This window comes from Protopterus annectens, chromosome 8.part0 (genome assembly GCF_019279795.1).
Source record: "Protopterus annectens isolate FY-2018-M chromosome 8.part0, PAN1.0, whole genome shotgun sequence".
Classification (NCBI taxonomy): Eukaryota; Metazoa; Chordata; order Ceratodontiformes; family Protopteridae; genus Protopterus; species Protopterus annectens.
Genome location: NC_056741.1, coordinates 648,434,971 through 648,461,955, shown reverse-complemented (window position 1 = coordinate 648,461,955; position 26,985 = coordinate 648,434,971). Strand labels below are relative to the sequence as shown.

Sequence of the window (26,985 nt, the reverse complement as noted above, 5' to 3'; positions counted from 1 at the left end):
CTACTTCTAAGCCCATAAGGCAAGCCACCACACAATTAAATATTCCGGTCATTGGAGACTCGATTGTGAGACACACTGATGTCTCTCTCACCAAGCTGAATAAGGAGAAAGTTACGATCGGTTGATTATCAGGGGCCAGGATTTGCCACATTATGCATGCACTCAGGTAATTGGACCACAAGTACCAGTATGACCCAGTCATAGTCCATGTGGGTGTAAATGACTTGACCTCTTGGAATGTGTGTCCCAGGCTGGTATGAGCCTAGCACTGAGCAGCATTTTACCTTCTGCAAGGATGATGCCACAATACGAACAAAGGCTGACTGACTTTAATAATTGGCCTAGTTTCTGATGTCTTTCTAAGGAGGTGCAGTATTTGTCAGCATGGAAGGGAGATGGTCAACAAACCTCACTGCTTTGCCAGGGATTGTCTGCACCTTTCCCCTCTAGGCTTTGAAATGTTAGCTAAAACATTGTCTTCCCCCATTGTGCCTTTTTTAGGCAATGCCAACTACTTCCAACATAGCAAATCAAAACCAAGAAAATTCGAAGGTATTACTGCTGAATGCTAGGAGTCTAAATAAAAAAATCCACTCCCTAGAAGCTCTCTTCATCCTACAGTATGCTGTCACTGAGATGTAGTTTAAAGCTGTGGAGAGTACACCAACAGTGTAAGGTTGTAAAGCCTTCTACACATTTAAACCAGCTATTACAGAAACAGGGACTAAAGGTGGAGGTGTCTCAATTTACGACCAAAATAAATATACCTCAAGGCTGGTCAAACAGGACAATGTGCTAGAGTCTCCACATGCTCAAATCGCCATAGACAAAATCCTGTACCACTTCCTTGCAAGCTATAGCTCCATCTCTATGACACAGGAAGCCCATACCATGTATTTAAATGTATTGGGATCATTCATCTTCCAACCCAATACCATATTCATGAGTGACTTTAATTACCCCACTATTAACTGTGAATCATATACAACACCAAACATACAGTCACAGAGATTTCTGGATTTTGTAAACATAAACTTCCTGGACCAGATTATCAATACACCAATCAGGTTTGCAACCATAATGGATCAGGTCCTCAGTGATATGGGAGAGTGCTGCCCACCCCCTAGTGTAATATATTCTCTGGTAAGGTCAGACCACAAAATGGTTTGGCACCTATATCTCTAATGAACACAGGCAGCCTGTAAATGGTTCATCTCCCAAGCTCCTGCTTTACACACTTATAAAGGGTACCAGAACTTGTCAGAGATTTGGGATGCATGGCTAGTCTTAAAAAAGCCCTTGTGGTCATTAGCCTCATAAATACCTATGAACATATGAACTTCTACTGCATGTTTTGTTGTCCCTGATAATTGGAGTAGATGGTTCACTAGTTCAGCAAGCACTGTGCATCTTAAAGCAAAATATAAAACACTGCAAGCAGGAGAGTGGCAGTTTCTCATGACTGTGCTCCAGACCTCTCAACTGTTTCTGATCTTCAGGGACGTCCCTGATATAGACTCCGATTTTAGGTATGTCCCTCTTAAAACTGGTGACTGCTGAAGAAAAGGTGGTGAATTGTCCTTAATAAATAATGATAGTATTTCAGAGTTATAGACATTTTACGTCAGCAAACCTGTATTAATCCACATTCTCTTATTCTGCAAATATTTCAGGTTAATAGTACAAGCATTTAAAAAATGTGCCTGATCATTTGAGGATTTGTCCCTGATTCTGTTGAGATTTGTCTCCAATCGGTTGAGAGATATGCTGAGCCCTGTTCTAGAAATAATGAAATTCTGATTCTGGCCAGATATAGCACTGCAGTCTGTTAGGGTCACATTCTGAATAACCAGCTTCTAATTTTCTATTTCATATGGCCTTGTATTTTAGCAAAAGCAGCTAATGCCTTTTCAGCTTTTCAATTTCTTGAAACTAGGATATCCTATATGCCTAACCTTCCATCCAACAACTTGGATGCCAAATATTTTCATAAAGCTAAAAAAGGGCAGATTTTACCTTATAATAACCATTATTAGTTCATTCTGTTAACTCAAATATCAGTAATACAGTGCTTGACACTAACCATCAGTAACAAATTTCAGTTTCAGAAAGAATGGAAAGTTCATGACTCGGTCCTTAAACCTCTGGCTGCAACAGAGTGGATTATATTCAGTTAATCCCTAATAGTCACTGGTACTGTAAGGATATCATGTGAAGCTGCGGTGATACAGCAGTACCGTTGTTGCCTCACTGCAAGAGGTTCTCCTGTTCGATTAACGGCTGGAGTGCCTTCTGTGTGGAGTCTGAATGTCCTACCCGCGGTCGAGTGGCCTCCGAAAGACATGTGTGAATGGGCGTGCCTTCGCTTAAGGTTGGGCGTCGGGCTGGCAACTCGGCACCATAAAAAAATCTACAGCCTATCATTAGTGGACCGGAATTCCGCTGTGGCGTCCCCTAATCGGAAAAAGCCGAAAAGACAAACCTACTCTCAGGATATCATAGCTACTTTGGAAAAAAATAAAACTTATCTTACTTGTTAGATAAAAGTGTCTGTCTTATGTAAACACATGTCCATTAATGTTAAAGTGTTTAGTGTCCTTGTTCAGCACAGGTCTGATTTGCTTGTGTGTTGAAGTACCTCTTTCAGGCACCTCTGCTTGTTTGTCTACGATCCTAATTTACCCACAAGCACATTTGTTAAATAGTTTCTGAATTGTATTTTAAATTTAAAACATCCTAGACATTGTGATTCCCGTTTGGATCTACATTTTACATTATAGTACCCAACATTACCTTCCCAGGAAACAATTACTTCTCTTGACTTGAAATTCCTCCCATGGAAACACTCTTTCTAGTGCATGTAACTTTCACAAAAAGAATTTCTGAACTATACACCCTAATGCATAAAGAACCTGAAATAGTCATTCATAATGAAAAGATGCCTGCAAGAGCAAATTCATCTTTAATGGCTAATGTAGTCTGTGAATTTATACAGAATCATTCTCTTCTCTTTCAGCTTTTCCATCCTAAATAGGTGAACACATGGGGAATAATTTTGCATGGCATGGATGTTCAAATGGCTGTTGGGGTATTATCTTTAAGGGAGAAGGCCTGACAGTTACCATTTGCTATTTTTTTCATGAAGGAGAAAGAGAGTCATTCAGTAATTAAACAGACCCTTTGCAAGTTGATAAGGAGTTGCAGTGTTTCCATTTATTATAAATGAAACAAAACATTATCTGTTGATGTCAGGGGTATTTCTAGGAGTTCAGCATCTGCACTGCTGTCTTCTTTGTTATCTGTCATGCTACTACCTGGTCATCCATCCACACTTTTTTCACAAAGTCTCATCCTGAATGTTCATTCTAGGAGAACAAGCTTTGCGTCTAAATTTCTGAATGGAATACTGTAGCACATCCATGCTTATGTAGTCTATAAGCTTCAGTGCTTTGTAATTTTGCAGTATACATATTCAAAGCCTAAGACAATGATCCTTATGATGTTGTAGCACAGTTGTGTGATAAGTCACTATAACATTAGATGTATGAATAACAGGATTACTGGTACAAAACAGACTGCCTTCTTTCTCCCCCTTTTACTTTTTAGTCTGTGCATTTTGAGTTAGGTAACCGCCATGCTTCTATTTAAACTGCTTTGTGGGTCTAGTGGTCTACTTCTGTCTCCTAGAGATTAATAATTGCATGCATGAGCCTGTAAATTTGACAAAATATGTTATAGCAATTAATTATTTGTTTAGGTACATATGTTGTTATTGATTTTGGGCATTGCATTATTGATTTTGGATATTGCAGGTGTATTAAGACAGAATGATAGCTAAATTACAATGCTCTGCTATACTGCTGGAATACCTGCATTGCTAAAACTTTTTTTGCAGCAGTAAGAAAAAGAAAGTAATATAAAAATTACATGTTAAACAGACCAGCAAGATGGTTAAAGTTTTTGCCTCCCAAACACAAGGTATGAGGTTTGATCTTGACCCCTGCCCACTGTCTATGGAGTTTGCATGTTCTTCTTGTGTCTCTGTGGGATTTCTCTCACTTCCCAAAAATATGCTGAATGTTTCCACCTCAAACTCACCCAAGAATGGAATTGTGAGCAGCAGCACAGACTCTAAATGCTGCCTATAAGGGGAAGAGTTGATAGACCATCTGCTTTGGGCATCAACTGTGGTGCACAGTATCCTCAAAATAGCAGAACGCAGATCATAGACTGCACACCCTGTCAAGGATAGCCATTCAGCAGTGTATAAATTGGCTCTAGGTGTTTCAGTCATGATGACTAATGTTGCCAAATGGCCATGGGTATTTACCAGTGATAAGTGGGTTGAAGCCATGACCTATGCCAGGGACCCATGCTTATGTGTCCCTATTGGCTAGACTGTATCCACCTGTCACCCTTGGTATTCCAGATACTGGCTAAGGCTCTTGCCACCTCTATAGTGCCTTTTTTAGGCAAGGTTCAAATGAAACATTCACCACTGTAACCAGTACAAGCAAGCAAAATCTGAGGGTAATGCTACTCAATGCTAGGAGTCTAAACCTCAAAATGCATTCACTCGAGGCACTCCTTAAAATGGAGAACACCAACATCTGTGCAGTGACAGAGACCTGGTTCAAGGTTCCAGAGAGCACCGTGCATTACCAGGTTATAATTCATACCACACCTTTCAGCCACCTAACCTGGACCGAAACACTAAAGGCGGAGGCGTGTCCATATTCATTAAGGATATCCACATCTCCAGGCTTGTTGCTCACCGTAATGCATCCGAGATTATCCAAGTGCAACTAACTCTGGGCAAGACCGCAATCCAAATTGTAACTTGCTACATATCTCCCACCATGCCCCAGGATTCCCACTCCTCATTTCTTGATACACTGGAAAATATTAGGGTACAACCCAACACCCTAATAATGGGAGATTTCAACTACCCCACCATTAACTGGGAAAACTTTCAGCCACCTAACCTGGACCGAAACACTAAAGGCGGAGGCGTGTCCATATTCATTAAGGATATCCACATCTCCAGGCTTGTTGCTCACCGTAATGCATCCGAGATTATCCAAGTGCAACTAACTCTGGGCAAGACCGCAATCCAAATTGTAACTTGCTACATATCTCCCACCATGCCCCAGGATTCCCACTCCTCATTTCTTGATACACTGGAAAATATTAGGGTACAACCCAACACCCTAATAATGGGAGATTTCAACTACCCCACCATTAACTGGGAAAACTACTCGTACCAACTCTTTTGCTCAATGTTTTCTGGAATTCATAAATTCCAACCCCTTGGATCAACTTATTCACACCCCCACCAGGGGCAGCAATATCCTAGACCTGGTCATTACCAACATGGGCAACTGGTGTTCTACACCAGACGTCAATTCCTCGTTGGTCAGATATGACCACAAGCTAATCACCCTAGACATCCATTCCTGCCCCCCCCCCCATTAGGGAAACCACCATAAAACATTTCTCCAAAGCCAACTTCACTTGTTTTAAGACAGACGTGGCAAACTTCACAGCACCTGTACAGATGGACAGTAGAGGTATGACTGCTGAATCCTACACAAATGCACTATATAAGCACTTACATGAGTGCATGGATCATGCTATCCCTAACAGAACCAAGATGCTAGCCTCCAAAAAAAGGAAGCCAATCTGATGGTCCCCTGCCATAAACAAACTCTACAACAGAAGAAAGAAACTGTTGCAAAAAATAATAAAATCCCATGATTGGAGGAACTCCCTGGTCAACCACAGTAAGAAGCTGAGATCCCTCATAAAATCCTCCAAAGCTAATTATGAAAACAAATTTGCCACTGATTCTAAAGACAATCACAAAATATTCTATAGCTATGTCAAGAATCTCAATTGCAACACTCAGATCTGCTCTGAGTTACAACACAATGGCACTAAATATACAGAACCAACTGATATTGCCAACATCCAGGCAGATAGGTTCAGTGCTAACTTTATCCCCCTCTCACCCCCTAAAGGGCCCATCTGTATACCAGAAGAATGCAAAGTTTTTGTAATCATGGCTGCACAGGTAAAAAACACACTCTCCAAAGCCAAGAACACAGCATCCATGGGACCTGTCACCATCCCAGGCTGTGTTCTACACGAACTAAAGAATGAACTGGCACCCCACCTAAGCACCATGTTCAATCATAGCCTCACCTCAGGCTTTGTGCCCACTGAATGGTGCACAGCGATGGTTATCCACTCTACAAAGGAGGAGCCACCATGGACCCCAGGAACTGCCACCCCATTAGCCTAACGAGCCTGGTCTGCAAGGCCATGGAACATATCATCATGGAATTTATAAACAAAGACATTTGTAATCTCTAAACTCTGGATCACAACCAGTTTGAGTTTTTAAAAGGCAGATCATGTCTCCTAAACCTGATAGACTTCTTTGAAGCAGTCACCAAAGCAGTAGACAAGGGTAAGGTGGTTCACACAGCCTTTATAGATCTCACCAAGGCGTTTGACACCATCCCCCACTCTAGAATTATAGATAAACCCACTAAACTAGGTATAAATCCCTATATCACAAAATGGGTTGCCAACTGGCTCAGTAACAGAACCCGCACTATGAAAGTAGTAGACTTCTACTCCAACTTCAGACCAGTGACAATTGGAGTACCACAGGGTTCAGTCATGGGTTCTGTCCTGTTTGGTATCTACTTTTCTGAAGTACAGACTAACACAGAAGGTCTTTGACTAATGAAGTTCACAGATGACTGAAAACTAGTTGCCATAATTGAAACTCCTAGTGAAGTGGACATCCTGCAAAAGGGCCTCACTGAGACAGATGCCTGGTGTCAAAGCCATGGCCTCAAACTCAATGCCAAAAAGTGCATTGTCATCCCCTTCAGTAAAAACTCTTTACCCATGAGCTACCACATAGGTGGAAGTCTACTTAACACGAAAAGTGTGATGAGACCTTGGGATACAGGTGGACAGTTGTCTCTCCTTTGATAATCACATTGCCACAGCAGTCAGGAAACCCTTCTATGTGACACACCTCATCACAAAAGGTTTTTCATCCAGGAAAAGAGATCATTGTTCCCCTCAAATTGTCACTCATTAGACCCACTATAGAGTACAATGCCCCTTTTGGTATGTACCTCACAAGACATCTACAACAGCTGGAAAGGCCACAGAAATACCTCACAAAGAGGATTACTGGCCTCAAACAGATGCCCTACACAGACTGTCTGAAAAAAATCCAGCTTTACTCCATCGCATATCGCCTACTCAGAGGCGATCTGTGCCTAACATGCAAAGCTATGCCAAACCCAGAGCTGTTGGACATGCTCCACTTAAAGAAATCCCAATCCCTCCAAGCTACATGCTCTAGGGACCAGAACCTTGTCCCCACAATTAACAGAATATGCTGGAGGGATAGATTCCTGGCCCAGATACTTCCCATACTCTGGAACAAACTACCTGTCTATATCAAACAAATCTCTTCACTAGCACTCTTCAAGAAAAATCTTGATGACTGGATGGGAAATAGGAAATTCACCCTTGGGATCACCTCTGTTGCTCTGCTTGACAGGGGCACAGGAAAATAATTTTCTTTGGTGGCGAAAGCCAGGGTACCTTTTTGGTTAGGCTTATATAGGCCCTAGGGCCAATAGACTAGTACCTACCAATGAACCTATAAAGCTTAAAGCTTTGGGTCAGTAAACTCCTGGCCATCCAGTTGCAGAGCAAAAGCTGGACATAAAACAAATCAACCTTCTAAATATGAACTAAAAACTGCTACACTCAGTGTAGGTTCACTGACAAGATGCAGTTTAGAAGTGGATGACATGATGGTAAAGAAGATACTGTTCATCTTCTGTACTCTGAACACAAGATGGAATGGCAGAGCACCATAACCACTTGGCTTAGGATTCATAGTCTGCTACTCCAGGTGAGGACAGACTAGAAATGGTATGAGAACTGTGGTGAGGCAGTGATGAGATGTCATCCAAATTAGTGACAGACTCCTGCCAATCAGACTCCAGTGTATAGAGCTTTATTCATAATCCTAGCCTATTCCCAATAGTGGGGTTGTGGTAGTGAAGAAAGGAGTGCATACAGGCAGCAGTTGCTGGACCTACTAGATAAAGCAGGAAACCATGAAGCTGTGTTGATAACGGATCACCTGAATGCACATATCAGGATAGACAGAACAGAGTATGAGGACTGCCTGGGATGACATGGGGGCAGCAGGAATAAAGAAGGAAAGGCCATTCTAGATTAAATGGCTTGATGGTGAGCAACTTGTGGTTCTGCAAGAGAGAGAGTCACAAGATTCCATAGAAGAGTGGCCAACATGCAACTCAAGTTGATTTCTTCCTAGTAAGGAAAGGGACTGGAGTAGAATCAGCAATTGCAAGGCCATTCCCAGAGAAACAGTCAGCCCCCAGCATAAACCACTGGTTGCCACAATCAGCTGCAAGCAGTGGTCAGACAAGGCTCTAAAGTCAACCGAGACTAGGCTGAAGACTTGGAAGTTGACTTCAGAGAACAAAAGAGTTCAAGGAATTAATCAGGGGTCTAATACCCCAGGAAGAAGAGGAAATAGGTGGAGATGAGGAAGAATACCAGTGGCTCAAAACAGCCATAATTAAGGACTATGAAACAAATAGCCAGATATGGAAATAAGGTACATATAGAAAGTTGATGGTAGAATGCAGAAGTCAAGAAAGCCATCAAAAGAAAGAAGGAGTTCAGGAAAAATGATAGAAAAGATGGACCTGGCTAAGAAGGAATATTGGTTGGTTACCAAATAGACTAAGAGAGGAGTTTCAACAGCAAGGAGTAATGCATCTAAAAAGGGACTCAGTAGATGGCACAAAGAATCGCTATTAAGTTGCAAGACAAAGATAGAAAGATAAAGAAGATAGTCAGAAACCCTTCATAAAGGACACCAGCAACAGCCTGCTCACCAGATCTCAAGACATCAAAGGCAAATGGAAGGAGTACTTTTTCCAGAAGTTTCTTAATGAAGAAAACCCCACAGAAGCTGTACTGCCACAGACATAGCCTACAATGAAAGATCAAGAAGAAGAGCCCATCCTAGAAGAATTATGAACAGCACTAAAGAAAATGATGCCAGAGAAAGCAGCATGCTCAGTTGAGGTTGGAGCAGATATGATCAAGATGTTGGGTAAGAAAGAGTAGAAATGGCTACAGAGGGTACCCATAGCAAGAGGAAATGAAGGCAGCCAGGAAAGAAATGATTGGATTGTGTGAGAGAATACCTCTGGCGGTCAGGCGTGAGTGTCAAAGAAGATTGGAGAGTGATATTAAATCGAGAGTGACATTAAATTGAGAGTTTGATGATGATTTGATGAATGACAGGTTAAACACTTTGGTAAAGTAGCATAATGTCTACTATAGGAGAATCACATCACTTTAGGATCAAGGGTATCTTTACTACTTGTAACTTTCATGATGTTAATAGCTGGACAGGAGTAGACTTTGGAACAGAGGAAATTTGACCTTTTGTGGTTGTTGGATGGTGATGCTTTGCATGATAAGTATACTGGATGTTTCTGAGCCAACCTAATTAATAAATTCATTAAGACCTGGTCAGTATTCTTAGCAAACTGAGGGAATACTCAACAGGAGAATACTTAGCATCCCCATGTTCTCTTATCAGCAAGTGATGGAGGTTTTCTAACAGACAGCAAACTGTATTATTATTATTATCAGAACAGGCAGCAGGGGGCTCAGTATTATATTTCATGAGACAGACAGCTTCTTCTTATTCCTACTGTGTTGTAGATTCAGTACTAGCATTTAATACAACTGCCTGCTATTTTTATAACTGAATGTATTATAAAACAGTAAGAGGTGATTTTATGCATTGCATTGCAATTCTCCCAGTTGCATAATATAAGATTAGAACCTACAGTCTTCCAAGCTACCAACATCAGGGGCATGTGTACAGCATATAACCCACTCACACAAAATAACTGTCACTGTTACATTCTTCTTCTTCTTTTGGCTTTTCCCGATTAGGGGTCGCCACAGCGGATCACCTGTTTCCAGTTCTTCCTGTCCTCTGCATCTTGCTCTGTCACACCAACCACCTGCATGTCCTCTCTAACCACATCCATAAACCTTGTCTTAGGCCTTTCTCTTTTCTTCTTACCTGGCAGCTTCATCCTTAGCATCCTTTTCCCAATATACCCAGCATCCCTCCTCAGCACATGTCCAAACCAACGCAATCTCGCCTCTCTGGCTTTGTCTCCAAACTGTCCAACCTGGGCTGACCCTCTAATATACCTATTCCTAATCCTGTCTACCGTCATCACACCTAGTGCAAATCTTTACATCTTTAACTCTGCCACATCCAGCCGTGACTCCTGCCTTTTTGTCATTGCCACTGTCTCCAACTCATATAACATAGCTGGTCTCACTACCCTTTTGTAGACCTTCCCTTTCACTCTTGGTGGTACTCATCTGTCACAAATCACTCCTGACACTCTTCTCCACCCTGCCTGTACTCTCTTCTTCACCTCTCTTCCACACTCGCCATTACTCTGAACTGTTGATCTCAAGTATTTAAACTCATCCACCTTCGCCAACTCTACTCCCTGCATCCTCACCATTCCTCTATCCTCCCTTTCTTTCACACACATATATTCCATGTCACTGTTACATTAAGCTGGAGAAAGCTGTTGTGGAAAACTTACTGTCATGAAAGTTGGTAACAGAAATATTTTTATTTAACTAAAGTAATACAGTGGATAAATGGTCTTCATTCTGCTTTGTAATGTAATGGGTTATTATGATGACTGACAGTTTTCATGGCCTGGTAAATGTGGCTTTTATATGGGTTCATAAGTTCTTACTAAGCTTGCAAACAAAGTGACATCAAGGAGTGCAACCCCATTACCCAATACTATTTGTAGACTAACAGAGCACTGCTTGATAGCTTTCCAAATGGAAAGGTTATGTAAAGGATAAGTGCCAGTGGCTTTGTTAAAATTCATGATTAAGTGACCAAGGGAAGGGTAGCCTTAGCATTTAAGGAGGAATAACTAGTTGTTTAACTAGCTGTTTAAGTGGAATGTGACAGATTATTTAGAAACTGACATAGACATATTTATTTTAGTAGTTACTGTATTGTATGTATATTAGAGTTGGAAGATTTAGGCTGGCAGTATGCATAGGAGTAGTCACTGGTCACAAAGGCGGTCTGCATTTCTATTAGGTATGTTAGAAAAGACATTTTCTTTGTGAGACCAAATCCAGAATTACACTGGGTAGTGGACATAATATGGTATGTGCGACCTAGAACTAGGCATGCATCTTTAACATGGAATTACTTCCTAGCATACCAGGTAAATTATGTTAACATCTCCTAGACATATTATTTGTTTGATGGGGAAATTCTTCAGAGAGCACAGTGAATAAGAAAGAAATGAAAAGTAGGTACAAAAGCCTGGTTATGAGGACATGGTCTGTAGATAAAGTCTGCAGTTATCTCAGTTCTGAACTTTTTCTGACACCTTCACTGTAGTTAATAGTGTGCTGGTGTTCTTGAAGGATTTAATAGTATTTACTATGTGGATGGAAACCCTCCCACTGGGCTTTGTTAAATCATTAGCCAAAAATTTGGGTTAGCTAGGTAAGGAAATTGCTGTATCAGGGATTCTGGGCTTAGCTGCATCATAAATGTATCAGTTTTGTGCTTATAATCCTAAAACTGAAGTCATTTGAACTTAGAGTTAGTGTCAGGAAATACTTTTTTTGACTAATTGCAATGTAAGAGACATTACCTGACATGGTATCTGGTTGTGGAATGGAGTGCCTACAAGAGTGCAATCATAACTAATGTAATACTTAGAGAATTAGGCCCCACTGACCCATGTTGCAGCAGAATGTAGTTAAGGGGAGCTATATAATATGAGGAGTCAGGCATGAATATGGAGGCTGGGATGGAACACACAGCATTCTGTACTGTGGTAGTCAAAGGAAGGAATTCTTAGAAGCATGCATCTGTTCCTGGAATATAACAGTAAGCCAATGGTAGAGGAGCAAGTGTTCCTCAGTCAGGAAATGCACATTGACCTAATAGTAGCAGCATAGTTATAATGTTCAGTTAAGCATGTCAGAATACAGAAACAGAAAACTTCTTGTTTCAGTGCGTGAGCTGATGGAGGTAATACCACTAAATGCTGTCAGTAATTCTCAGACAGTATAAACCAGGAGCATGACTAGAAATACCTATTGCTACCTTTGGGCAGCTTTATGCTATCATAATAACTAAATGGCCTTAGCAGGCATGCACCAGAAAGCACTGACAAACTAAAGTCAATACTATGAAATATTGATTTTCACAATTAATATTAACAAAAGCATTTATGTAAGGGGTGGAGAAGCCCTCCTGAACTCTAGCCCTCTAAATATACCTTCTTCAAGATTGCTTCCCTCTGGGGTTAAGGGGTAAACTTCTTAACTTCTAGAGTATGCAGTCACAACAAACTCAAGCTGCAGTGTGCAGCGAAAGGAATTCAACAGGAACAATTTGCAGTATCACATTCCAGACAAACCAACATTAGTGTAACCCATGTATTCCAAATTGTGTATTCCATTTATACACAGTATCTCAATTTTTGTATATCATTTATGGTGCATGCATTGGGTAGCATCTGCAGTCTTTAATTTCTTGCACACTGTATAAAATCAAAAATGTATTGCTAATACCATAGAAATAGCTTTTCAAAGAATATCATTAGCTGAACCTATCTGAAGACTTTTTAAACATTTTTACTGTGTTCTACACAATTTTTTATTTTAAAGCCAGTAAACTGAAATGACCATGCTAACAGAAATAAAACAAATATTATTTCCTTGAGAATAATAAACCTTATTATAATATAATGAGATGGACATATGATATAAAAAAGATGCTGCTGAAAGGAGCTTACAACACCTAAGAAGGAGCATTTGAGGGATTCATTATTTCTTGAATGATATTTTACTGACAGACAGCACAAAAAATATGCGCTGAAAGCAACTTTCATTAAATAATAAGGAATGTTGTTTTTTTTTGCAAACTCCCTGGCCCCCTCTGTGTGAAGGGATACCCTCTATCCCCTCAGCTTATACAACCAACTCCATGGTTGCACAACAGTGAAGAAAGGGCAACACCTACTGTTCTCTGAAAGCGGCTTTCATCAAATCTCCCTCCCACTACTGTCAGTCAAAGAAACAGCATTCAAACTCTTCTCACGTTCCCCATTTCAGACCTTTAGGACAGAGTACAGGTAGAATTTGTGATATATATTTTATTCCCCATAACTTAAATCATTAAGTACTTCAAGAAAAGTATAACTCAGAAATTTTACTCAACACATTCCTCAAAAAGAGAACATAATTTATGTTACATGATTTAACCCGTGATTCGCATACCTTAGTTATTAAAGAAATCAAGCTCAGCAGCCTGAATCCAGTTGCATTCTGTACTCCAAAACCTGCCCTTTATCCTGTAGGATGGGTGTGCTGAAACTGGTCAATTACTGCTACCCTTTCTCTCTGATTGCTGCAGCACATTTGTCATTAACTGATCTCATGCCATCCACGGAAGAGTCGAGGCTTCATCTCTGCTCCACATAACCAGGAAGTTCATCGGTCATCTAGGTCAATGTTATATATAATAAGTTTGTATAAAGTAGAGCCAAGCAGTGTCAAGTCCACAAATTAAACTCAAAAATAAACACTGCAACGGCAGGGATCCACAACACGAAAATCTTTATTTAAACAAATATACACGATTGAGCGCTTTCTTCCCTGCTACCAGGGATTTCATCAGAATCTACTTCCATTCCCAGTTTTCCCCTATAAATACTTAAATTACCTCATGATGTCACAAACTACTAAATTAATTGATGAATTTTAAAGTGCTAAGTGCATTTAAAACATGTTAAAAACAATGTAATTACCATATAACTATCCACATTTTAAAAGAAACAATAAAAACTTATAGAATACAATTCATACAATATGTTCCCATAAAACATTTTCATTTTGTGAATTCCACTTTTCTATTTAATATAGGCTTTATTGTAATGATTTCATTTAAACCAGGGGGTAGGCTTGCTTGTAGTTTTATTTGCCACTTAATATATGAACACACATACCAGATAAATACACACAACTCTAACAACGCACTATATAGGCATATTAGTAGCTCTCAAAGCTGCAAAGATTTTAGATTTACAATTTTAGAAAAGGTTTTAAGAAATCCAAGGGGTGGGGATTATAGAACATTTATAGAAGAAAGAGAAATTAAGTGGTCCTAGCCGAGAACTTTTAAAACTTTCTTATAAAACAAAATTTAAAGTAATATAAGTGCAAGACTCAAAGAAAGAAAGTAGCCAAATCTTAAATGAATAAATCCATTCCAAAAATCAAATGCAGTCAGACATCAGTATTAGGTTAGTCCACTACCCCAGCAAACAAACAAACATACATGCTCACATACATGCATACATGTATAAATAATTTACCATGAAAGGGTTAATAGGTTGGCAGAAGAAGAAATGTCTACTAAGAAGTGTTGCTGAGCTTATCAAACAAACAGAGAACAGGTGAAAAAAAATATTAAGCAGTCATGTTTAACTAAAATTGCCATCTGTTTGTAATCAAGATGAAAAGTACTAATCGTGTAATATATGAAAAGATTGGGGTGTATTTAATGAATAAAAATAGGTTGTTAAGAGAATATAGAATAAGCAACTTGCCTTAGTCCATTTGCATATTTCAAAGTAAGTTACTATGAGTGATTCAAGGTGGGGGTTTAAAAAAAAGGAAAAACCTCAGACAGACTGTATTGTGTTCAACATATATTATACATTTACAACACAATAAAAATCGCACCAGATTTAGGGGGGGGGGGCTTGTTTACAGCTGTTCAGCCTGTACAAAAACGCAGTCTCGAAGTACACAGAAAAGCTGTGCAATGCTTGTACAAGCCAGCATAAATATATACTATTCTTCCTGCTGTCTAACGTGGGCTTGTCAGAAAGTAAAAATACTTGCTAAAAGCATTGTCACACTGTGTCAAGGAGGCCTCCATGACAGGTTCAGTTTTTGTATAAAAAACATGCAGAAGTCAGATAAAGAAGTATTGCAACAGGGATGGGCAAACTCACTGTTTTACTGCTAAAACTTCTGTTGCACAGACACACGTATTACTTGAATATGCTAGGTCTGCCTTTGCATTTTGGAGAAAAATAAATTCTCCAAGACACTGTAACGTCAGTCCTTAAACAAAAATCTGCTAAACTGCACCTTAGTTTTTGCATAAGTGTCAGTTAAAAAAATGAATCATGATTAAACCTGGTACCAATCAAAGGACATTTGCATTTCACTCACTCATTTGCGTTTGCACACATCTCACACACACACACACACACACACACACACACACACACACACACACACACACACACACACACACACACACACACACAGGTCTTGATTCACACGAGCATGAAACTTGAACAAAAAGTTTATAAAACAGCAGTTTTATAGATTGGAAATCAATGATATCCTGACTTTTCAAGAATGTAGTCCATGCACTGAATATTAAGCTGAAATGCTGATTTAAATGTATTTTCTTTTTGTGGGGGGGTGGGGGGCAAACCATGCTGCATCCTTGACATTGAAGGCTATGCCTCCCTACAACCCTGCTACTTTAGTCTTTCTGTCGGGTCACATGACCTTGGACATGAGAGCAACATCCTGGTAAATAGAAAGGTAGCAATGACACTCATCTCTGAGACTTGGCAATGTTTGAGTGAGAATAATAAAGAAATAAGAAATTGGGACTGCTGCTCCTACATCTGATATGCAAATACAACTTTCCCGGTAAACAAATGCTAAATAAAAATCAAATAAATAAAAATTAAAAATGACCTAATTTCACATGAATAAGTTATGTTTAGTTCAACATTGGGTTGACTTTGGTATTTCACCATGCCAGGATTGTGTAATGCAGCATTAAATATGCAGATTTTAAAGTTGCTGGTTTCTTTCAGATGCACTTTCTGGTAGGTGCTGTCTGTGCAACAATGTGAGGTTTATATCTGAGAGTCTGGCTACATCACCAACTTGTAATACCTAGCTTCATACATACACATATAGGTATAACAGGGGTTATTTTTCTCTCATTTTCAGAACATAATCAGTGTGCTTGTTGTATATTTCAAATGTTAGTTCTTGTAACAGTACTGCTTTAAAGCATTACCCTGATTTCATCCTCAGCATGTTACAATTCTGAGTTATTTTGTTCTCTCCTTTTATTTCTTGCAAGGCAGGGGTCATCCTAAATACTTTTATTAGTGCTGCTGAAGCCTTCCCAGGGTTGGTCCAGTGGCCTTCACAAGTTCATATGGACAATGTTTCCAGAGTATAAAATTCCTCATCATCTATTATGAGTTCTAAACCATCTATGATATGGACACACTGACTCTGTGGAGGCCTGCTAATCATTTGTCATGACTGAATTGATGTAAGAGTCCCTAATTGTCCTGTCTTCTTGGAGCCATCATCATTTCTTCTGGAAATTGCCTGACCATTTACACATCTACCAAGCATAATCCTTTTCATAACAGTTGTGCCTTTCTTAAAATAATAATTTTTAAACTCTGAGATATTTCATTATGAAACAAACAGCTTTTATCTATGTTTTTTTCTTATGGTCATGTTACTAATGCCACATTCTTCCAGCTCTTACTGCATCATCATCATCATGGCATCTTTTGCGCATTTCCTTGGGTCAAATCGGCCTTCCTCATTCTTCTCCATCCATTTTCATTGGGTATGCCACATACTCATCAATGTCTCATTGCTGCAGTTAGTCCCACTTTGTCCTGTTATACAGTCGCCAGTAGCCAGATATAATTTCACTTGTTTTTGTTTTCTTTAGTAAAACCATCATTCATCACTTATGACAGCTTTTGAGAGGAAGAGGAATGATTTTGTAATATAGCAACAGTATCTTAAAATGATTTCATATGGATTTCATTTTTCATCTGGTGTTTCCAAACTATGCAACAGCAAAGGAAGCTGGTAATGGAGGAAGACACAGGCTCAGCACTGAGTGAGTGAAATACTGTGACTGCTGTGTATTTACAGGCTTATTTTTAGAAAGTATAACATGTTAATGTGTGTTTTGTCCTGCTTATTAAATCTGTGAACTAGCACCTCTTTGTTGAGTCTCCATTCCATTTTGGTGGTACCTTTGGATTTTACAAGTGATTTGTGGTGCCTTGGTGAACTTTTTAGAAACTATGCAACAACCCAGAGAACTCTTGTATTCCAAGGTCTATTCCATTAAGTAATACTGAAACTTTTCTGCATTTTTAGTGTTATTGGTTTCACTGCATAGTTCCAATCTGCTAAGCAAGCTGTCCAGTCTTTTAGCATGACACTGAATACATTCATACATCCTATGTGATCTAAAATTTTGTGACACTTCCCAGGATTCAGAAAGAATCCTGTCAAAAGTGCTAAAAGCTGCATCCAAGATGGAATGTTTTGGTAATTTGGCAATTGCTTAATATGTGACTCAGAGACAGGTTAGCTGCAATGAACAAAGACCTCATTATCCACCAATTTGGGTGTCTCCGAATTGTGCAGTATTACCACTAGTGGTAATTAGTACTTTCCTGATATAATCATCTCTAGTGGAGATCATTGTTTTGGCAGAAGCACCCTCTCATTCATTTTTACAGCCATAAATTCAAACACAAACACATACACACTGACATGCCTCTTATCATGAGATGACACAATGTTCCTGATGTATCATCTCATTTGTCCTGGGCCCCTCAAAATCACAGGTGATTATAGTCTGGAAATATTGCCAGACGTTAGAGTTTCACTCTTCTTAGCATTCAGAAAACGTTTTGTGATGCTGCACTGTTGCTATACTATATACATTCCCTGTCTCTTGTAACTCATGGACCATTACAGTCAGTCAATAATACCAAATATTACAGCTTCATACCTCTTATTGCTAAGAAAATACAACCAAATACAAAACCTTCCCTATACTGCAGAGGAGTATATCACTGCTAATGAGATGTCTCGAGAGCCAAGGGTGCAAAGTTTGAAACTTTCCTTTTATTTAATTTATTTTATTTATTTTATGTGACTTAGGATAACAGGTGAAGAGTGCCTCTGGTATCTGGTGCTAGTGCATAGGACTTAACTACTGTTGGGGGTTTTGTTTACTTTCTGTGGCAAGGTTAAAGAGTTTGACATCTTTTCTCCACTTTTAATTTTATATGCATGTATTGGGGTGATTTTTACTGGTTGTCCCTGTATCTGGTATTAGCTCCCATACAGCTTATATATTTTATACTACAAACCTGTTGTTCTATTAAATTTATAAGTAACTTAAGATAACATTTCAAATCCATAATGTCTAGTGTTGCCCTCTCCGCCCATACTTCCTTCCTGCTGCAAAGCTGTTATTCTATGTATGTTTTATATGAAATTAGAGAAGTAATTAAATTTCCCTGGCATCTACACCCCCACCCCCAATATTGCAGGACTTTCTCAATAGTCTAAGGGAGTTTACAGCTACGACAGCCCCCTCTCCCCACACACACACACAAAACTCCCACCTCACCCAATCACACTCACTAATGGAAACATTCACCCTTACACACACACACACACACACACACACACACACACACACACACACACACACACACACACTTATCCCACTTAACCCTTAACTGACCACCTTGGCAGACTCAGAATCACACACACATATACATGCATTCACCTGAGACCACTAATCCCTCTGCATACACATACACATGCAGCTAAACACATGCACATATATACCCCCAACCACTAACTGCCCTCTTAGCTCCCCAGTACTTACCTCTAACATGATCTCACCCATTGAATGCAATGGGTAGATAAAAACTTTGGCTGCGTTAATAATCCTTCACAGCTACACTAACTTACACAACCAAACAATTTTTTGAATTACTTGGCTTTGTAAATGCTTTACTTCCGGCATTTCTGAGAGGACAGTACATGGCTAATTAACATAGGACACCCCTGAAATGCCCAATTAGCATATGGCTGAGCTGAGGAGACAGCCCACACTGGTGATCCTACCGACTGTATTGGATGATATGTCTCTGAATCAGAAAGGGATGCCACCAGTGGTAGCAGCCCATGTTAGGACTTACTGTTTGTGACTGCCCTTTCTGAATCTGGCAATTAGTCATTTCCCACAGCAAAACAGACTGCAAAGTCGTCTTTGTAAATAAGTTACCATTGTTTAGAAATATTACTTGTACATACTATTGTTGGAAATATCAAAACTTTCATGTTAGTAGAAGTCCAATCACTTAAATAATCTCTTGATTATATCTATCTATCTATGTGTGTATCAGTAAGTTTCAAAATGCTCTCCTTAGTGTGAAATTCTTCTTGTAAATATTAGGGAAACTTCTTTGATATATCTGTTAAATAATCCCTTATTAAGAAAATGCATGTTTGCATCCTCTGTACAACTTGTTAAAATGCATGGCTTACCTGATTGCTAGTGAAGTGCCTCTATAGAAAATCTTTTGTATGCAGAACACACTGCACACAAATCAGACACAATATATGATTTAGACCTTGGAAACAGCACCCCCACTGTCTTGCAAGCACATGCATATTCTTAAAACAATTCATTCCTGCCTTAAAATTGCTTTGTATAAGTCTTTTTCCCACACAGAATTACCAATTCATCTTTTACTTACAAAAAACATTATTTTTAGAGGCCCTTGTCATCATTGAAATAGTATTCATTCTACCATCTTCTATATATAAGCCAGCATGAGGTCTTCCTCAAGCCTGCTGTTCCATTTCTTTTTTTGTTATTCCCTCCTGTTATGTAGAATGATTTTCACAATGTTCATCTGTACATGTGCTTTGTACTCATTGCTATTATACTGTGCCTGACATATTCAACACATGCATTAAACTCCAGTCAAGAGCAAAGTTCTATGCTTGTGTAGTGCTGCTTTAACTGTATAGAAAATTATTGTTGCCCCGCTAGGTTTTGCATACATGTGTACAAGTAATAAAAAATCACAGCTGCCTACGTTTTATTGCTGTGATCTGGTTCTGTTGAGGTTGGAACAAGGCTAGCATATTTTCAGAGAGTAGGTACGTTTACTGGAACCCCTTATACTGTTTGACCTGATTTTAGTCACTGGATTCAATCCTGTGAACCCACTCCACAAGGGTGACCCTATCACTGTCCCTAGGAATTACAGATCTATTAGCCTAATAAGCTTCATATGCAAAGCCATGAGGCATATTGTAATAACATGATTTACTATAGCATTACAAATTGCATCAGACTAGACCTGTAGCAGCTTGGCTTTGTCAGGAGTAGAGCATGTGTAATGTATCTGGTCAGAGTAACACAAACCGCTGACAATGGCCATGCTGTGCACATGGCATACATCAACCTGACTAAGTCCTTTTGGCACTATACCCCATGATTACATATTTAGTAAGTTAAGTGCATTACACATATGCAAATAAATCCCTGTGTGGCAAGATGGATAGCAAACTGGCTAAGGGAAATAACCCATATGGTGTGTGTAGCAGAAGCCTTATCATATAGTATGAAGATAACCTGTGGTATTCTGCAGGGTTCTGTGGTGGAACCCCTTGTATAACCTGTGGTGTTCTGCAGGGTTCCATGCTGGAACCCCTTTTTATGTGGCATTTACTTTTCTGACCTTTAGACCACAAACTAAGACCTCTGGCTAAACATGTTTGTAGACTACTGCAAAATGGAAATCATTATCAAGTCTCCCTCTGACAACCAAGCCCAGCAACTAAAGCCTACACTTGTTAATACCTGTTGTGCTAACAATGGGCTTAAATTAAATATCTTAAAAGGTAATATAATCACATTTGGTAAGCTGTCCTTCCTCCCCAGCATATGAATGACATAGACAATACCCCACTGAAAATGAGACCTTGTTACTTGGATTAGCAATTCCATCTTCTTTAATCATTACATAATGACAATAGTCAGGAAGTCCTTCTATGTAGCGCAGACAATTGTCAAATGCATATCTTCCAGATCCAAAGAGTTCATTGTGCCATTATATGCAGCAATAATTAGTTCATGATTTGAATTCAATGCCCCATTTTGATGTACCTTACTAGACATATCAAATAACTAGAAAAACAAACAGAGGTTCCTTGCTAAGAAGATCAACGACTTAAAACCCCTACATTACCAGAAAAGACTGAAAGCCATCTGTCTTTATTCAGGGCTTTACAGAATTGTGAGGGCAGATATCTGCCTTGCCTTCTGAGCCACTAGCGACCCGGTAGTTCTGGTACTTTGTCTCTACAATTTGAATTGCCCCACCAGTATAAAAGCAAAGCATCTAAATCTTCACCAGCAAATAAATAAAACTTGGTAGGGAGAAATGTTCATTACGCAGAGCCTTCAATACCCCTGCCATGGACTCCTAGTGCAATTATCTTCCTTCAAATGGCAACTGGATAAATGGATGAGTGTTCACAAATTCACTCCTGGATTTACTAGTCTAGCCCTCCTCAAAAGATTAATGTGTATTCAGCCTTATATCACTGTCATGTCAGGAGGTTGGTGACCTCTCTAATTGTTTATTCAGTAAAGGGCAGTGATGTAAAGACACTGGCATAACTTCTTGGAAAATAAGGTTACTGACTAGGATGGACAGAAATGGCTGTCAGGCAAAAACTTGTTTTCTAACCAATCGCTTCATAGTGCATGACAGTGACTTAAAACAGCTCACTGTATGACATTAACTAGATTTTTTTTTTTAATATTGACTTTGTAATCACATTGTGTGAGACTTTGAGATGAGATTTTAAATAACAAGGATATTGATAAGAAAAATCATGTCAGCATGAAGCTTACTCATTAAAGCTGAGTCAGTAACTGACTTGTAGCCATCATGTATTTCACCTCTCAGTAATAAAACAAAAGAGGGTAAGAGCACTTTATTCTTATTTTAAAAATATAAAGAACAACAGTTATCATAAGGAGCACACACATAGGTAGCATTCTTTGAGACATGTTGGAAATGGGTTGCAACCAGTTGAAAATGCAAAAATGTATCTGGTATTGAAATATTTCTTACTGAATATGATATTTCCTTAGCAGAAGCAAGCGGGTTGTACTTATCTTGAGTGTCCTACCATGAACTGATGTTTACAGAAGCCACAAAGTGTGTCAGCACATTTTGCTTTATGGATTGTGCATTTCAAAGACTTGCTTCATTTTTTATTTTCAGTTAATTAAGCATTTGTGACTTTGTCCTTTTTATTATCTAGCCCTGCCCTTGAGTTTTTGTATTGACAATAAACTGAATGGTCCCACAGAGGTTTACATCATCTTTTTTAACAACCACATCGTTTATTTGTTCCTGCATTACTAATAACAGCATTCTGCTTACAGATCTGCAGCTATTATTGGCCACATTGTACTTCTGTCCTTTCCCTTAACAAAGGATACTAACAAGGTTATTTTGATTGCAGTGCTGATGCTGAAGTTAGTGGTATGATGTCTGAAATCAGTCGTGATATATAGAATAAAGGAGCTTTGTTTATCATTGGTGGATTGGCCAAGTGCACGTCCACTGCCAGCTATGAGTTTCTTTTCTTAGCATGGCACAATGGACACAGTAGTTAGCTGGTGGGACACCTGAAGACCAAAAGGAAACAAAAGATGCTTGCATATAGTCCTGTAACCAAATGCAATATCAGAGGAACTTTCCAAGAGTAATATATCATGACTCTCAGCTACTACCAAATATAGTTTTATTTATTTATTTAACATTTGTTTACTGGGAAAGTCCGACTTGGAACAAAGCCAATTTTCAGAAGAGGCCCGGGGAGAAATGCTCCAGCATATCTTTGTAACATGGGAGGAAACCCACATGAATGCAGGGAGAACATGCAGACTCCACACAGAAGGCACTCCATCCAAGAATTGAACTGCTACCACTGCACCACTGTGAAGTCCGATCTAGTTAACCTGCTGTTTGAGGTATAAGTACTCAAACATTCTCTTACTTTACTGTCTAAGCAAATGTTTTAAAATCTTCAATTTGCCTTTCCTTGAGCTATATTCATGCATGCAGATAACCTTCATTTTTATTTTTTCAGACTCTCTTGCCTGTATCCAGGCCACTGATACTTATAATAAATCTTTTAATTTTTTTATCTATTTATTTATTGCTCTTGTTTATTGGGAAAGTCTGGCTGGGCATATGACCCATTATCAGCAGAGGTCTGTGGAGAAAATCTCCATATGTTTTGGACACAAAAGATACAAAAAAACATAAATGCAAAAAAAAAAAAAAAAAAAAAAGTACAAAAATACAGAAAAAAAACAAACATATATTAAAATGTAACTACAACAATTACAAATATGATAGCATAATAGCAAGACAGTACAAGTGAAATATGATTTGCATATATTGAGATTAGAAACAAAAAAATAGTCAAAGGAGGGAGTGGGTTTGCTGAAATAGAAGGGGGGTAATGAGTTGACAGGGAAGAATCAAGTAGGGAGTGGGAGTATTCCTAGATGAAAGGAGGTGGTTGGGATCATTTGGTAGGTTGGGATGAAATAAAGTGTCTAGGACGAAACTGAGTAGATGGGTGACAGGAAGAGATTATGTGACGTAGAATAGTTAGCCAGGTTGGGTGGGCTATTATTTTATTTCTAGGGGAAATGATCTCCAAATTTTAGATACATGATGAGAGTATAGGGAGTTTCCAGCAGTATTATTATTGTCAGTGGAGCAGAGTATCCTTGAGGAATGATATAATTCTATAAGATTATTTAGAGAAGAGCATGTGTTTAGTTTATAGATCCTTTATAAATCTTTCTCTTATCCTCACCAATAGACAAGTTTTTTGATTACTTTAAAACATAGCCTCTTGATGCATTAAATCATTTATGTTGCATAAATCAGCTGCCCTCATCTGGTAGTCTCATGACGGCATGTCACAAGACAGCAAATTATCTAAAGAGTAAAGCATTTATTCTGTTAAGAGTTCACAAGGCAACCTCAACAAAAATACAAAGTGTTCCTGAAGGCTAGGCCCTTAGATTGTTGCTACACACACAATTTATTAACTTCCTATCTCTGGGGGAAACAGTTATTTTATATTCAGATTATGAGGTCTTCTTAAGAAATGTTCCCTCACTCTCAACCATATATTTTCATGGAGAAGATGTTTTGTGATTAGACCTGCACATTTGTTTCTCAATCTTCCACCAGCTACTCCAGCAAAATACACTTGCTAGCACTGGAATGTAAACACAGAAGTGTTCCAGGGTGTCATAACATTATGAAAGGATATAAATGTAGCTGTTACTCCAGGCTCAGTTGCCACATCTACACTGTACTCACAATTTAGAGCTTAATTGAATAAAGGGACTGGGATATGGGGGTACAGGATGGCATCTGACAGATGTTTACTGGCATGTACACCGCAATCAGGAAACATGCATTCATTCTCATTGGGGCTCTGCTTTGATCTATAATTATTTTATTTACTAACTTATTATCTGTTACCCTTATAGGCAATCCAGTCCAAACTGATTTGTTTTAAGATATGATTTGGGCCACAAAGCAAATGGAGCTACAGACAAGTTAAGCCAATCAGAATATAATGTATGTATATTAAAGTCCAGTTAATATCTGATCGTGTCAAACTCAAAGGTGACTACAAGTTACATGAATGTCAAAAAACGCAGTCAATAAACAGACAGTGAAAAAGTTAGTGTAGTCTATGCATCTCATTCAGAAAATAACTCAAATGGAAAGCACTGTGGGGAGATATGGGACAAAATGAAACACTGTAAAGAAGGAGCAGCCACCATGAAGCCAAAAGAAAGTGAGCTTATGCACAGAACTGCACACTGCCACAGAAAAGAAGCACAAGAGAAGGTGAGCTAATGCACAGAACTGCACACTGCCACAGAAAAGAAGCACCAGAGAAAGTGAAGTAATGCACAGAACTGCACACTGCCACAGAAAAGAAGCACCAGAGAAAGTGAGGTAATGCACAGAACTGCACACTGCCACAGAAAAGAAGTACCAGAGAAAGTGAGCTAATGCATACAACTACGCACTGCCCAGAAAAGAAGCACCAGACAAAGTGAGCTAATGCACAAAAATGCACACTGTCACAGAAAAGGAGCACCAGAGAAAGTGAGCTAATGCATAAATTTGCACACTGCCACAGAAGCGAAACACTAGAAGTAGGCAAATACAGAGGATCTTGAGCGTTTCAACAAAGTTAACTGTGTTATTATGTGTACAAGACATGGACACTGAGAAATCCACCTTGAAAGTGAGGCTCAAGAGGTGAATCTTGACATCCATGTCTAGAATACATAATATTAGGTTAGCATCAGCTAACTGCTCATAATTCTTTATAGTGCATGCAGCTTTATCTTCTCCATGTACTACAAGTTACAGAAAAAAAATGCTGTGTTTTACCAATTTTCAAAGCCATAAAATACTTAGCAAACATGTTTAGAAAGGTACTGTAACACAGTCCCTTATGTTTATACTCACCTTCCATGCTTCTCCCCTATACAAATTTTCACAGAATGCCCAGATGTTTGCCTCGTATGCTGGGTGTGTTCCTCCTAAAGTTGTGGTTTTCAGACAAATTGCTGAGGACTGAAGACACTAAATAATAGCATACATTTTTGTTTCAGAATTTGTATCATTCAGAAAATCAGGCAAACACACGCATTTTGTTATATGTAACATTTTAAGTTTAGGACAAGAAGTCAAGGACATATTACCAATGAACAGCGGGAAGAAACAAATTTTTTATTTTGTTGCTATCATTTTTACTGCTTAAATCAAGACCTGACCTTAACAACTTTAGCAGGGGGTGCTTAACATTTGTTAAGGTCGGGTCTTACACCACCTTAGCTCTTAATTGATTTGACTTTTTCCAAATATTGGAGGACAATCTGTGTGCTCCATGCACTACATTGTTATTTTATATTACATGACATAGACTGCAAGACTATGTGTCAGTATCCAGAAATTATCACAAAAAAGCATTGAATGTAAGAAGTGTTAACATTACTCAACCACTACTAAATACATAAGAAGAGAAACTCAGAACACAGAAAAAAAGATGGCTGGCAAAAATATCTTACATTACAAAAAATAAAGCGTAATCCTTAGTGTCTGAACAGCTCCAGATGAATCATGGAAAACTCAGGACTTAAAATGCGCACTAAGATGGCATAATGGGTGACACATTTAACCCCTTAACTGCTGAGCATTTCCTAGTCTCTCCCCAGAACATTGTCCGTTTATGGCTATTTTAGTTCTTTCATTTAAAAACCTATACACTGTAGCCCTTACTTAAACTAAAACCAAAGCCACAAAAATAAGGTAGAGACACGGGAAGCATTTTGGCAATTACAGCTGAGTTCGGATAAACCACCTGGACTAAATGAGATGATAAATAGTAAACATTTTCAATAAACAGAAGGTTAAGGAATTAATGATTTTTTAATAATAAATAGTTTTTGTGAGCTTTCTTTTAATATTTAAATTGTTTTATTTGTAAATGGTCACATTTGTATTAAGTATATAAGTGAGGGATGTCTTTTTATTTGTTGTTCTGAAGAAGTCCTTTGAAAATAAAGGATGAAAGTGCTAAATAAATTATATTAGCTCTCCATCTGTGAATGTTATTTTGAGATTGTACATTATACCTCCCAAGTCTCATCTGTTCCTGATTTTGCAGAATGTCTATGATTCTGCCTCATATGTTTGGATTGTCCCTGATTTTCTAGTAAATCACTGAGGACTGCAGATATGTCTGTAATGTAAGATATTTGAGTTTTATATTATT

At 38.7% G+C, this 26,985-nt stretch overlaps 1 protein-coding gene across 1 annotated transcript in view; it reads left to right on the top strand.

Annotated features, from left to right (window-relative positions):
* KCNN3 (potassium calcium-activated channel subfamily N member 3) overlaps positions 1-26,985 on the top strand; it is a 2,562,115-nt gene that overhangs the window by 1,203,853 nt on the left and 1,331,277 nt on the right. The window lies entirely within an intron of this gene.